The 14,237-nt window shown below is 39.0% G+C and overlaps 1 pseudogene; it reads left to right on the forward strand.

Annotated features, from left to right (window-relative positions):
* Positions 1 to 8,847, forward strand: part of LOC108315411 — a 32,418-nt pseudogene extending 23,571 nt beyond the window's left edge.
* Positions 8,848 to 14,237: the final 5,390 nt, after the last annotated feature.

Below are 14,237 nucleotides of genomic sequence, written 5' to 3' on the forward strand. Positions count from 1 at the left end.
TGCTTGTTGATTTGTTTAAGTTCCTTGTAGATTCTGGATATTCGTCTGTTGTCAGATGGATATTTAGTGAATATTTTCTCCCATTCTGTAGGTTGTCTGTTTGCTGTTGATACTTTCTTTTTCTGTGCAGAAACTCTTAGTTTAATTAGGTCCCACTTGTCAATTTCTGTTTTGTTTTACAACTGCATTTGAATACTTTGTCTTAAAATCTTTGCTAAGGCTGATGTCCAGAGTGGCATTTCCTAGGTTTTATTCTGAAAGTTTTGTAGTTTTAAGTATTCCATTTAAGTGTTTAATCTTTTCTGAGTTGACATTTGTATATAGTGAAAGAAAGGGGCACAGTTTCAATTATCTGCATATGGCTAGACAGTTATTCCATTTATTGAATAGGGAATTCTTTCTTCATTGCTTGTTATTATTGACTTTCTTGAAGATCAGATGGCTGTAGGTGTGTGATTTTATTTCTGAGTTCTCTAATCTGTTTCATCGGTCTGTGTCTGTTTTTGCAACAGTACATTCTGTTTTTGTTACCATAGACATGTAGTACAGTTTGAAGTCGGATATTGTGATGCCTCTAGCTTTGCTATTTTGGTTTATTTGCTTTGGCTATTTGGGCTCTTTTTTCGGTTTCGTATAAATTGTGCAGCTGTTTTTGCTAATTCTGTGAAAAACGACATTGGTAATTTGATAGGGATAGCATTGAATCTGTAAATTGCTTTGGATAGTATGGATAGGATTCTTCCTATCCATGAGCATGGAGTATTTTTCATTTGTTTGTGTCACCTGTGATTTCTGTCAGCAGTGTTTTGTGATTCTTGTTGCAGAGTTTGTTTACTTTCCTGGTTAGCTATATTTTTAGGTATTTTATTCTTTTTGTGGATATCATGAATGGGATTGCTTTCTTGATTTGATTGTCAGCTTGGACATTATTGGCGTGTAAAAATGCTATTGATTTTTGTACATTGATTTGTATGCTGAAATTTTCTGAAGTTGTTTATTAGTTCTAGGAGCCTTTAGATAGAGACTGTGGAGTTTTCTAGGTATAGAATTATATCATCTGTGAAGAGAGATAGTTTGACTTTCTCTCTGCCTATTTGGATACCTTTTATTTCTTTCTCTTGCCTGATTGCTCTGGCTATGTTGTATAGGAGTGGTGAGAGTGGGTATCCCTGTCTTGTGCTGGTTCTCAAGGGGAATGCTTCCAACTTTTGCACATTCAGTATGATGTTGGCTGTGGGTTTGTCATAGATGACTCTTATTATTTTGAGGTATGTTCCTTTAATGGGTAGTCTGTTGAGGGTTTTTACATGAAAGATGATGCATTTTGGTTTTGTATATTGAACCTATCTTCCATCACATGAATAAAGCCTACTTGGTTGTGGTAAATTAGCTTTCTGTTTGTTAGTATTTTGGATTCTAAACTAGTATTTTGTTGAAGATTTTTGCATCTATGTTCATCAGGGATATTGATCTGAAGTTTTCTTTTTCATTGTGTCTCTGCCAGGTTTTGGTATCCAACTGATACTGACCTCATAGAATGAGTTAGGGAGGAGTCCCTCCTTAATTTTTTTGGAATGTTTTTAGTATGATTGGTACCACATCTTTTTACATCTGGTAGAATTTGGCTATGAATTCATCTGGTCTAGGGCTTTTTCTGGTTTCTAGGGATTTTTTTATTACTAATTTAATTTCAGAATTTTTTATTGGTCTTTCCAAGATTTCAACTTTCCTCGTTCAGTCTTGGTAGGTTGTGTGTCAATGTTATGCTTGTGGGCATCATTGCAGGTGGGATGGGTCTCTTCACAGCAAACACTTGGGTCTTGCTGCTTTATCCAACTTGCCTTTCTGTGCCTTCTAAGTGGAATGTTTACACCTTTACATTCACATTTACCGAAATTGTAAATATGTTTACACCATTCATTGACCTTTACATATAAGGTCAATATTGTCATGTAAGGATTTAATCCTGTCATTGTGTTGTTAGCTGGCTATTATGTAGACTTGATTGAATAGTTGCTTTACAGTGTCAGTGGGCAATGTACCTGAGTGTGTTTTTGTGGTGGCAGGCATAAGTCTTTCATTTCCATGTGTAGCATCCTCTTCAGGATCTCTCATAAGACAAGTCTGGTGGTAATAAATTCCCTTGACATTTACCTGTCTGAAAAGGACTTTATTTCTCTTTCTTATGAAGTTTGGTTTGGCTGGACAGGAAATTCTTGGTTGGAATTTCTTTTATTTTCTTTTTTAAAGACATAATCTTGCTCTGTTGCTCAGGCTGAAGTGCAGTGGTATGATGTCTGCTCACTGTAGCCTCAACATTCTGGAATCAAGTGATCCTCCCACCTCAGCATCCTAAGTAGCTGGGACTACAGGTAAAATCCACCACGCTTGGCTAATTTTCTATTTTTTGTAGAGACATTGGTCTCATCTAGTCGCCCAAGCTAGTCCCAAATTTCTGGGCTCAAGTGCTCCTCCTGCCTTGGCCTCCCAATGTGTTGGGATTACAGGCATGAGCTACCACACCCAACCTAGAGTTTTTTTCATTAAGGATGCTGAATATAGGGTACTAATCTATTCTGGCTCATAAAGTCTCTGCTGAAAGGCTTGCTGTTAGCATGACAGGGTTCTCTTTGTACCTGACTTGCCCTTTCTTCCTAGTTGCCTTTAAGATTTTTTTCTTTCATGTTGACCTTGGAGAATCTGATGGCTGTGTGTCTTGGGAATGGTTCTTCATTGTCTAGTGTATCTTGAAGGGGTTCTATGAATTTTTTAAATTTGCATGTTAAACTCTCTAGCAAGGTTGGGGAAATATTTTGTGGACAACATCCTCAAATATGTTTTCCAAGCTGCTTCCTCTCTCTCCAGTTCTTTCAGAAATGCCAATAAGTTGTTTGTTTTGTCTCTTTACATAATCCCACATTTCTCAGAGGTTTTGTTCATGTTTAAATTTTTAAAAAACTTTTTGTTTGCCTGTGTTGGTTTGAAGAAGCAGTCTTTAAGCTTTGAGATTCTTGTATTCTGTTATTAATACTTCTGATTTCATTATGAAATTCCTGTAGTGAATTTTTCATTTCTAGAAGTTTCATTTGATGCTTTGTTAAAATTGATATGCAATCTTTCAACTCTTGGATTGTTTTACTGGTTTTCTTAGATTGAGTTTCAATCTTCTATGTCTTTTTGAGCTTCCTTGCTATCCAGATTCTGAATTTTATGTCTGTCATCTTAGCCACTTCAATTTGTTAAGAACTATTGCTGGGAGCTAGTGTGATTGTCTGAAGGTAAAAAGATACCCTGACTTTTAGAGTTGCCAGAATTATTGTGCTGGTTCTTTTTCATCTGTGTGGGCTGATGTTCCTTTCATCTTTGAAGTCATTATCCTTTGGATGGGGCTTTTTGCTTTTATGTTTTTTGATGCCCTGAAAAGTTTGACTTGATATAAGTTGGGTGTAGTTGATTCACTTCATTTCTGGATGCTTTCAGGGGGCCAGAGCTCAGGTCAGCACTCCTGAGCTGCATGCTTCAACTCTGGGGTGCTGGGAGTAGGTCTGCAGTTTTGCTTTCTGGCCCCTCAATGTCAAGCACCTGCTATGCTTGTGGGGCCAAGGCGTTTCTAAACTACTGGAGGCAATATTCCAATGGGGGCCACCAGTAAATCACTCCAGCAGTGTGGCAGGGGGCCATGGAAGAGTGCACTACAGTGGGAGGGTAGATTGTAGGTGAGTGAACATCAACAGGGTAGTGGGCAGCCATAGGTGAGTGCACATCAACAGGGTGGCAGGGCTGAGGGTATGTGCACAGTGGTGTGGCAGCTGTGCAGGTATCTTTATGATGATTTGTTTCCTTTCAGGTTTATACCAGTAGTGGGATTGCTGGATTGAATGGCGGTTTTATTTTTAGTTCTTTGAAAAACTTCTATACTGTTTTCCATAAATGTTGTACTGATTGACATTCTCACCGTGTATAAATGTTCTATTTTCTTCACATCTGTATTAGTCTGTTTTGATGCTGCTCATAAAGGCATACCCAAGATTAGGCAATTTACAAAAGAAAGAGGTTTAATTGGACTTACAGTTCTACATGGATGGGGAAGCCTCACAATTATGGCAGAAGACAAGGAGGAGCAAGTCATGTCTTACATGGATGGCAGCAAGCAACAAGAGCTTGTACAGGAAAATTCCCCCTTATAACCATCAGATCTCATGAGATTTACTCACTATCATGAGAACAGCATGAGAAAGACCTGCCCCATGATTCAGTTACCTCCCACCAGGTCCCTCCCAGAACATGTGGGAATTCAAGATGAGATTTGCATGTGGACGCAACCAAACCATGTCAACATCTTGCCGACATCTGTTATTTTTTGACTTTTTAAGAATTGTCTTTCTGACTGGTGTCTAATGGCATCTCACTGCAGTTTTAATTTGTATTTCTCTAATGATTAGTGATGTTGAGCAGTTTTTCATATATTTGTTGGCTGGTTGTGTTTTCTTTCAAATAATGTCTGTTTATGTCCTTTGCCATTTTTTAATGGGGTTATTTGTTTTCTTTTTGTTATTTGAATTTCTTGTAGATTCTGAATGTTTGCGCTTTGTTGGATGCCTAGTTTGCAGATATTCTTTTCCCAGTCTGTACCTCATCTGTTTACTACATTGATTAGCTTTATTGTTGTTGTTTTTGCCATGCAGAAGCTTTTTAGTTTAAGTTTCATTTGTCTATTTTTGTTTTTGTTGCATTTGCTTCTGGGGACTTGAACATAAATTATTTGCCTAGACCAACGTCGAGGAGAGTTTTTTTAAGGATTTTAATAGCTCCATATCTTCCTTTTGGGTCTTTAATCCATCTTCAGTTAATTTTTGTATTTGGTGAGAGATATGGGTCCGTTGCATTTTTCTGCATATGGCTATGCCATTTCCCCAGCACCATATATTGAATAGGATGAGTGTGTAACTTTTGAGTCTCGTTCTGTTGCCAGGCTAAAGTCCAGTGGCCCGATGTCAGCTCACTGCAAACTCCGCCTCCCGGATTCAAGTGATTCTCCTACCTCAGCCTCCTGAGTAGCTGGGAATGTAAGGAGGGGAGCCTACCCAGTTCCCAGAGCTCAGAGGTTCTTGGCCTCTCTTACCCAGAAGAATGGGGAAAGGGGCCCTGGAGGCACGGTGAGCTTCCTGTTTGAAAAAATATGGACCCAAAGAGTTTTGTGGAAGAATGATTTATTAGATAGGCAGAGAGAGAGAGAGAGAGAGAGAGAGAGAGAGAGAGAAGGCAGTTCCCACCCTGTGGGAGGAGAGCCCAGAGAGATAAATCTGTTTTAGGTAGGAGCAGCTGAAGTTTTAACACTTGAGTTATTCCCTCCCCATTCATGTTCTTGTCCAATGAGAAGAGTTCTTTCAAACTTCCTCTGGAGTGATTGATCTTTGACTCTGGTACCAGATTGGCTACTTGGTCCACATCTCTGAGTTACAGAGGTGCTTTCTGGGGGATTTTGGGACAAAGAGCCCCACAAAGAGCCCCAGGTGGCTTTCCCTACCTGTCCCGTGTTGGGGAAAGCCAGACTAAGAACTTTAAATTTGAAACCGCTCTGGTCTCCAGATGGAGGTGTGGAGCCCAGAAATTCCTGCCTTTGAAACCACGACCCATGCAGACCCAGGAAGAGAAGTTTTTTTTGTTTTTTTGTTTGTTTGTTTTTGTTTTTGTTTTTAAACACAGTCCCTCAGGACTACAGGCATGCATCACCATGCCCAGCTAATTTTTTGTATTTTTAGTAGTGACAGGTTTCACCATGTTTGCCAGGATGGTCTCAATCTCTTGACCTTGTGATCTGCCTGCCTCAGCTTCCCAAAGTGCTATAATTACAGGCATGAGCCACTGTGTCTAGCCGAGTATGTAACTTTTAATTTTTTTCCTTAGTGTAAGTAAGATCTTTGAGATTTACCCTAGTTGTTGAGTGTATCAATAGCTCATACCTTTTAATTGCTGAGTAGTGCTCTATGGTATTGGTGTACATAGCTTGTTTAATTCTTTACCTATTAAGAGACATACTGGTTGTTTCCAGTTTTTGACTTATTGAAAAAGCTGCTATGAGCAATCATTTACTGGTTTTTGCATGAATATAAGTTTTCATTTCTCTGGTATAAATGCCCAAAAATGCAATGGCTGAACTGTACATTTCATTAAGAAGAAATCCTGCTGAACTATTTTCTGGTATGTACTATTTTAGATTCCTACCAGCAGTGTCTGAGACATCAGTTTCTTCATATGCTCATCAGCATTTGGTATTGTCACTATTTTTGTTCTAGCTGTTCTAATAGATGTGTAGTGATATCTTATTGTGGTCTTAATTTGCATTTTTCTAATGGCTACGTCAATTATCCTCCCCTGTGCTTATTTCTTATCAGTATAACCTCCTCTGTGAAGTGTCTTTTCATGTCTTTTGCTCATTTTCTCATTGGATTTCTTAAATTTGAATTTTCAGAGTTCTGTATACATTCTAGATATGAAGCCTTTGCCAGATATGTGGTCTGCAAATGTTTTTCCTACTCTATAGCTCGTCCTGTCTTCTTAACAGGGTCTAATATGAAGCAAAAGTTGTTAATTTTCAAAAAAAAAAAAGATCTTGGAGGTTTTTAATATCAATAATGTAGAACTACGTCACTTCTAAATTATTGCCTTGTATTCAGTTGTATGGATGCATAACATTTAATCAGTTCATAAATAAAGGGCTGATTTATTCTAAGTACTTTATTTGTATTTAATAACTTACAATTAAAAACAATGCTGCAATGACTATCTGTGGATATTCAACTTTGTATATGTGTGCAAATATGTCCTTAGGATAAATTCCTGAAAGTGGTATTGACTGGGTCAAACTGTGAGAGGAGAGAGAAAGAAATCAACTAGAGAGAAAGAAATCAACTAGGCAGATAGTTAGGGCAAGAGTCCTCCCCAGAATTCCCTTATAACAAAAAGCAGCCTAAGAGGCCATTTCTCTTTTAGGAAAGAGCAGCCTGAGTGATCAAGCTGCAAACACAGATAAGGAAGGCAAGTTCTAACACAGAACGGGGCCTCCTGTGTGACACACATCCAGTGGGCCCCAGGGAGCACAGTCCTTTCCCTTCTTGGAAATACTCAGACAAGGAGGCTTGCACAGGGGGAGTGCCTGCAGCAGCACGGATAAGAAGAGCTACCCTGGATCAGGCACTTCCAAGTTGGAGGGTTCTGTCCCCTGCCTTCTTTACACATGCTCAGTAGGAAGAGATAAGCAACAGGGCATTAACTCAGTGTAAGGAGCCCCCAGGTGTGCTAGAAAGGGAGGGGTGCGGACTGTCAGAAATTCGGCACCTTATGTAAATAAAGCACCCCTCCCCACCAGCTTGTCTGCGTTTCACTGTGAAACGGCAACTCATCTTTCTGGGACCCCTTTCTTCTTCTCCAGAGAACTTTCTTCCTTTCGCTTATTAAACTTCTGCTCTAACCTCACCTTTAGAGTGTCCACATCCTTGATTTCCTCCTCTGTGAGACCAAGAACCATGGGGGACACCTCAGACAACAAGGCTGGCTTCAAAATGGTGTACCTATTTTAGTTAGTTATCAACTACATCGCAACAGTTTACATCTGCACTAGCAGGACAGGAGAATGCCTCTTACTACATTCTCATTAGCATTATATGTTAGGACATTTAAAAAACAAACAACTTTGAAACCTGAGAGGTTAAAAAAAATCTCAAGGTTTTCAATCTTATTTCTTTGATTATGAGTAAAGCATAGATTCATATGTAAGCCCCTCCTTCCATTGGTCATGTATTATTTGTTCCTGTCATTTGACTATTGTTTTTATTGACTCATTGATCATTTTCTTACTGACATTCTAAGAGCTTTCAATGCTCTGCACCCTGGTTCAGCCCATAGGTACCCGGCAGCCAAGCATCATCTTCACCTAATACCACGGTGGTGGCCTGCAGGCTGGAAGTGGCCGGGCACTGCCTGCTCCTCGGCCTGCTTTTCCTTCTGCTGACCATGGGCCCTGCCCTGAGCTGGAACAACCCTGTGGGAACGTAAGACCGACTTACATACTGTATATAAATTTGGAAAAACTGTGGTGAGCTGTGAGGTCTATGAGTCCTCTGAACACAGTATATACTAAGAGGTTCCTGTGGCTGGGATAATAATTTAGATTATATGGAACTTGGCCTGAGGAAATTGAAGGAGCCTGGGAAGCACCGTGGCTTTATCTCTTTCTTCTATTATTATAAGAGGTACTCCAGGGATTCCCGTAGCACGGATGGATTGATTACTACTGTGCTTCTCCACACTATCACCTTTGTAGTCCATTAACTGTTCCTTAGCAATGGGCAATATTCTCCTCCACTGTATTCTGAGTATCCTCCATTTTCCCCTTATAACCAAAGATTCACTAACTCCTCCTCCCCCAGGCTTTGAGTTTGAGTTCACAGGATTGCAGAATACCGGCCGTGGTACAACTTCTGGTTTTGGCAGTGCTTTTGCATGACAACAAGGATATGAAAATTCAGAAACAGGGATCTGGCCTGGCTTGGTAACTGGTGGAATATTAGGATATTTGTTTGGCAGCAACGCTCTTCTCAGACTCATGGTACTACCCATCCTAACCTCCATCCTACTCTGTCATGTAGAATAGTCCTGCTTCCTCACTTCTCTGTAGAGGCTTAGGCAGCTATTCGGTGTGTTCAAGCTCAGCCACGAAAACCAGAACTGCATCAGCATATGGTGGTACCAGAAGACAATAAAGTAGAAAGTTGAAGTCAAACATTGGATGCCAAAATTTTGGATTTTTCATCATTTTCTTATTAGAAAAAGGGCTACCTGTTATTAGTTGGGGAAAGGGTGGTGTTTTGTCCTGCATAGCTTTTTGTATTCTATTATTTGAGGCTAAGAGTTGATATATGACAAAATACTTATGTGTTGTATGTTAGTATAACATGCAGATGTATATTGCAGTTTTTGAAAGTGATCATTACTGTGGAATGCTAAGCATATATTGTTTAATGTCTAAAATTTGTGATGCTGAGCATTAAGAATGAAGGCATTGTATTGATAGAAACTAAGTACAGAAAATTTCAGTCTTAGGTGGTTGTAGCTGATGAGTTATACCTCATAGAGACAATAATATTCTAATTGGTATTATTATTAAATATATTCAGTGTTTGCTGTTCTTCAAACATTTAAATCAAGCTTTGGACTACTAATTGTGCTAATTTGTGAGTTCTGATCACTTTTGAGCTCTAAAGCTTTGAATCCTTCAGTGATGGTGATGGTTTTCTGATAAATAAATATTACTGTCTCTAGGAAAAATGTAGAAAATAAGCATCTAGAAGGTTGTTGTGAATGCTGACAAAAATGCTCAAAACCTCTATATTTCTTTAGTTCATAAGAGGAAAAGCTCAAATTTTTCAACAAAGGTCTTTTAATAACAAAAGCATATAGTTTTCTGTGGAATCTCAAATATTGTTGTAACAGTCTGTTTCAATCTTACATTAAAAAGAAAAAATAAAAACAAAACAACAAAAAAGAGCTTTCATTGTTAAAGAATAAAACAATCCCTGTCCACAAGCATTTTTTTCCTGTTTTGCCTTGTTTATAGTATTTTCTTTTTTTACTCTTTTATTTTAAATTAATTTTTAAAATTTCAATAGGTTTTTTCAGGGAGCAGGTGGTGTTTGGTTACATGAATAACTTCTTTAGTGGTGATTTCTGAGATTTTGGTGCACCTATCACCTGAGCAGTGTATACTGTACCCAATGTGTAGTCTTTTATCCCTCACCTCCCCATGCTACCCTTTCCCCAGAGTCCCCAAAGTCCATTGTATCATTCTTATGCCTTTGTGCCTTCAACGCTTAGCTCTTACATATGAATGAGAGCATGTGAGGTATGATTTTCCATTCCTGAGTTACTTCACTTAGGATAATAGTCTCCAGTTCCATCCAGGTTGCCACAAATGCCATTATTTCATTCTTTTTATGGCTGAGTAATATTCCATGGTGTAGATATACCACATTTTCTTTATCCACTCATCAATTGATGGGCAATTGGGCTGGTTTCACATTTTTGCAATAGAAATTGTGCTGCTTTAAACATGCATGTGTAAGTACCTTTTTCATATAATGACTTTTTATCCCCTCTGGATAGATGCCCAGGAGTGGGATTGCTAGATCAAATGGCAGATCTCCTTTTAGTTCTTTAAGAAATCTTAACACTGTATTCCATAATGGTTGTACTACTTTTCATTACCATCAACAGTGTAAAAGTGTTCCCTTTTCACCAATCTATAACAGTATTTACTATTTTTTGATTTTTTTAATCTTGGCCATTCTTACAGGAGTAAGGTAGTATCTCATTGTGGTTTTGATTTGTATTTCCCTGATAATTAATGATGTTGAGCATTTTTCTGTATGTTAGCCATCTGTATATCTTCTTTTGAGAATTGTCTGTTCATGTCCTTAGCTCACTTTTTGATGGGATTGTTTGTTTTTTTCTTGATGATTTGTTTGTGTTTGTTGTAGATTCTGGATATTCATCCTTTGTCGGTGCACAGATTGTGAAGATTTTTTTCCCACTCTGTGAGTTGTCTGTATACTCTGGTGACTGTTCCTTTTGCTGTCCAGAAACTTTTTAGTTTCATGAAGTCCCATCTATTTATCTTTGTTTTTGTTTCATTTGCTTTTCAGTTCTTGGTCATGAAGTCTGCCTAAGCCAGTGTTTAGAATGATTTTTCTGATGTTGTCTTCCAGAATTTTTATGATTTCGGGTCTTAGATTTAAGTCTTTGATCCATCTTGAGTTAATTTTTATATAAGGTGTGGGAAGGGGATCCAGTTTTATTCTCTTACATGTGGCTTGCCAGTTACCCCAGCACCATTTGTTGAATAGGGTGTCATTTCCCCACTTGATGTTTTTGTTTGCTTTGTCAAATATCAGTTGGCTCTAAGTATTTGGGTTTTATTTCTGAGTTCTCTATTCTTTTCCACTGGTCTATTTTCCTGTTTTTATACCTGTACCATTCTGTTTCGGTGACTATGGCCTTATAGTATAGTTTGAAGTTTTATGATGCCTTCAGATTTTTTTTTTCTTAGTGTTGCTTTGGCTATGTGGGCTCTTTTTTGGTTCCAGGTGAATTTTAGGATTGTTTTTCTAGTTCTGTGAAGAGTAATGGTGGAATTTTGATGGGAATTGCATTGAATTTGTAGATTGCTTTTGGCAGTATGGTCATTTTCACAATATTGATTCTACCTATCATGAGCATAGGATGGCCATTGGATTTGATTCTCAGCTTAGACACTGTGGGTGTATAGCAGAGCTACTGATTTGTGTACATTAATTTTGTATTCTGAAATTTTGCTGAATTCACTTACTAATTCCAGGAGCTTTTTGGATGAGTCTTTAGGATTTTCCAGGTATACAATCATATCATCATCAACCACTGACAGTTTGACTTTCTCTTTACTGTTTTAGATGCCCATTATTTCTTTCTCTTGTCTAATTGCTCTGGCTAGGACTTCCAGTACTATGTAGATGTAGAATAGAAGTGGTGATTGTGGGCATCCTTGTTGATATGGTTTTGTTGTGTCCCCATCCAAATCGTATCTTGAATTGTAGCTCCCATAATTTGCACATGTTGTGGGAGAGACCCAGTAGGGGATAATTGAATCATGGGGGCAATATCCCCTATACTGTTCTCATGGTCATGAATGAGTATCACAAGATCTGATGGTTTCATGTGGGGTTTCCACTTTCTCTTGACTCTCATTCTCTCTTGCCTGCTGCCATGTAAGACATACCTTCCACCATGATTGTGAGGGCTCCCAAGCCACATGAAACTGTAAGTCCATTAAACCTTTTTTTCTTTGTAAATTACCCGGTCTTGGATATGTCTTTATCAGCAGTATGAAAATGGACAAGGACAGTATATTGGAACTGGTAGAGTGGGGTGCTGTTGTAAAGATACCCCAAAATGTGGAAGTGGCTTTGGAACTGGGTAACAAGCAGAAGTTAGAACAGTTTGGAGGGCTGAGGAGAAGGCAGGAAAATGTGGGAAAGTTTGGAACTTTCTAGAGACTTGTTGAATGGCTTTGACCAAAATGTTGATAATGGTATAGCCGATGAAATCCAAGCTGAGGTGGCTTCATATGGAGATGAGGAACTTGTTAAGTAAAGGTGACTCTTGCTATGTTTTAACGAAGAGACTGGTAACATTTTGTCCCTGACCTAGAGATTTGCAGAACTTTGAACTTAAGAGAGATGATTTAGGGTATCTGGTGGAATAAATTTCTAAGCAGCAACGTGTTCAAGAGGTGACTTGGGTGCTGTTAAAAGTATTCAGTTTTAAAAGTAAAACAGAGCATAAGAGTTCAGAAAATTTGCAGGCTGACAATGAAATAGAAAAGAAAAACCCATTTTCTGAGAAGAAATTCAAGCTGGCTGCAGAATTTCATAAGTAATGAGGGGCCAAATGTTAATTATCAAAACAATGGGGAAAATGTCTCCAGGGCATGTCAGAGATCTTTGTGGCAGCCCCTCTCATCGCAGGTCTGGAGACCTTGGAGGAGAAAATGGTTTTTTGGGCAGGGCCCTCCTGCTGTGTGCAGCCTAGGTACTTGGTTCCATGAATCCCAGTGGCTCTAAGGATGTCTAAAAGGGGCCAAGGTACAACTCAGGTTGTGGCTTCAGAGGGTGCAAACCCCAAACCTTGGTAGTTTCCATGTGGTGTATAGCCTGTGGGTGCACAGAAGCCAAGAATTGAGGTTTAAGAAACTTTGCCTAGATTTTAGAGGATGTATGAAAACATCTGGATGTCCAGGCAGAAGTTTGCTGCAGGGGTGGAGCCCTCGTGGATAATCTCTGCTAGGGCAGTGTGGAAGGGAAATGTGGATTGTGAACCCCCACACAGAGTCCCCATTGGGGGACTTCACTACCTAGTGAAGTTGTGAGAAGACTGCCACCATCCTCCAGACCCCAGAATGGTAGATACACTGACAGCTTGCACCGTGCACCTGGAAAAGCCACAGACACTCAATACCAGCCTGTGAAAACAGCCAAGAATGGGACTATACTCTGCAAAGCCAGAGGGGCAGAGCTGCCCAAGGCCATGGTAGCCCACCTTTTGCATTAGTGTGATCTGGATGTGAAACATGGAGTCAAAGAAGATCATTTTGGAGCTTTATGATTTGACTGCTCACTGGATTTCAGACTTGCATGGGGTCTGTATCCCCTTTGTTTTGGCCATTTTCTCCCATTTGGAATGGCTGTATTTACCTAATTACAGCCATTGGGTAATTAGATGTTCCAATTCTAGGAGGAAACCAATTTGCTTTTGATTTTACAAGCTCATAGGCAGAAGGGACTTGCCTCGTTTCAGATAAGACTTTGGACTGTGGACTCTTGAGTTAATGCTGACATGAGTTAAGATTTTGGGTGACTGTTGTGAAGGCATGATTGGTTTTGAAATGTGAGGACATGAGATTTGGGAGGGGCCAGGGATAGAATGATATGGTTTGACTGTGTCTGACCAACTCTCATCTTGAATTTTAGTTCCCATATTTTCCACATGTTGTTGGGGATAATTAAATAATTGAATAATGGGGGCTGTTTCTCCCATAGTGTTTTTGTTGTAGTGAGTGAATCTCATGAGACCTGATGGTTTTATAAGGGGTTTCCACTTTTGATTGGCTATCATTCTTTCTTGCCTGCTGCCATGTAAAACATGCCTTTCACCATGGTTGTAAGGCCTCCCCAGCTACGTGGAACTATGGGTCCATTAAACTTCTTTTTCTTTATAAATTACCCAGTCTCAGGTATGTCTTTATCCGTAGTGTGAAAACAGATTTGTATGTGAAATACACTTGTCTTGTTCCAGTTCAATTAATATTTTAATTTTCATCTAGATTTCATTGTTGATCCAAGGATCGTTCAGGTGCAGATTTATTTAATTTCCATGTATTTACATGGTTTTGAGGATTCCTTTTGGGATTGATTTCCAATTTTATTCCACAGTGGCCTGAGAGAGTACTTGATACAATTTTAATTTTCTTAAATGTACTGAGACTTGTTTTGTGGTCTATCTTATGGTCTATCTTGGAGAATGTTACATTTTGCTGATAAGTAGAACGTATATTCTGCAGTTGTTGATTAGGATGTTCTGTAAATATCTGTTGAGTCCATTTGTGGTAGGATATAGTTTAAGTCCATTGTTTTATTGCTGACTTTCTG

The sequence above is a fragment of the Cebus imitator genome, unplaced genomic scaffold, assembly GCF_001604975.1.
Source record: "Cebus imitator isolate Cc_AM_T3 unplaced genomic scaffold, Cebus_imitator-1.0 Scaffold171, whole genome shotgun sequence".
In the NCBI taxonomy this organism is placed as follows: domain Eukaryota; kingdom Metazoa; phylum Chordata; class Mammalia; order Primates; family Cebidae; genus Cebus; species Cebus imitator.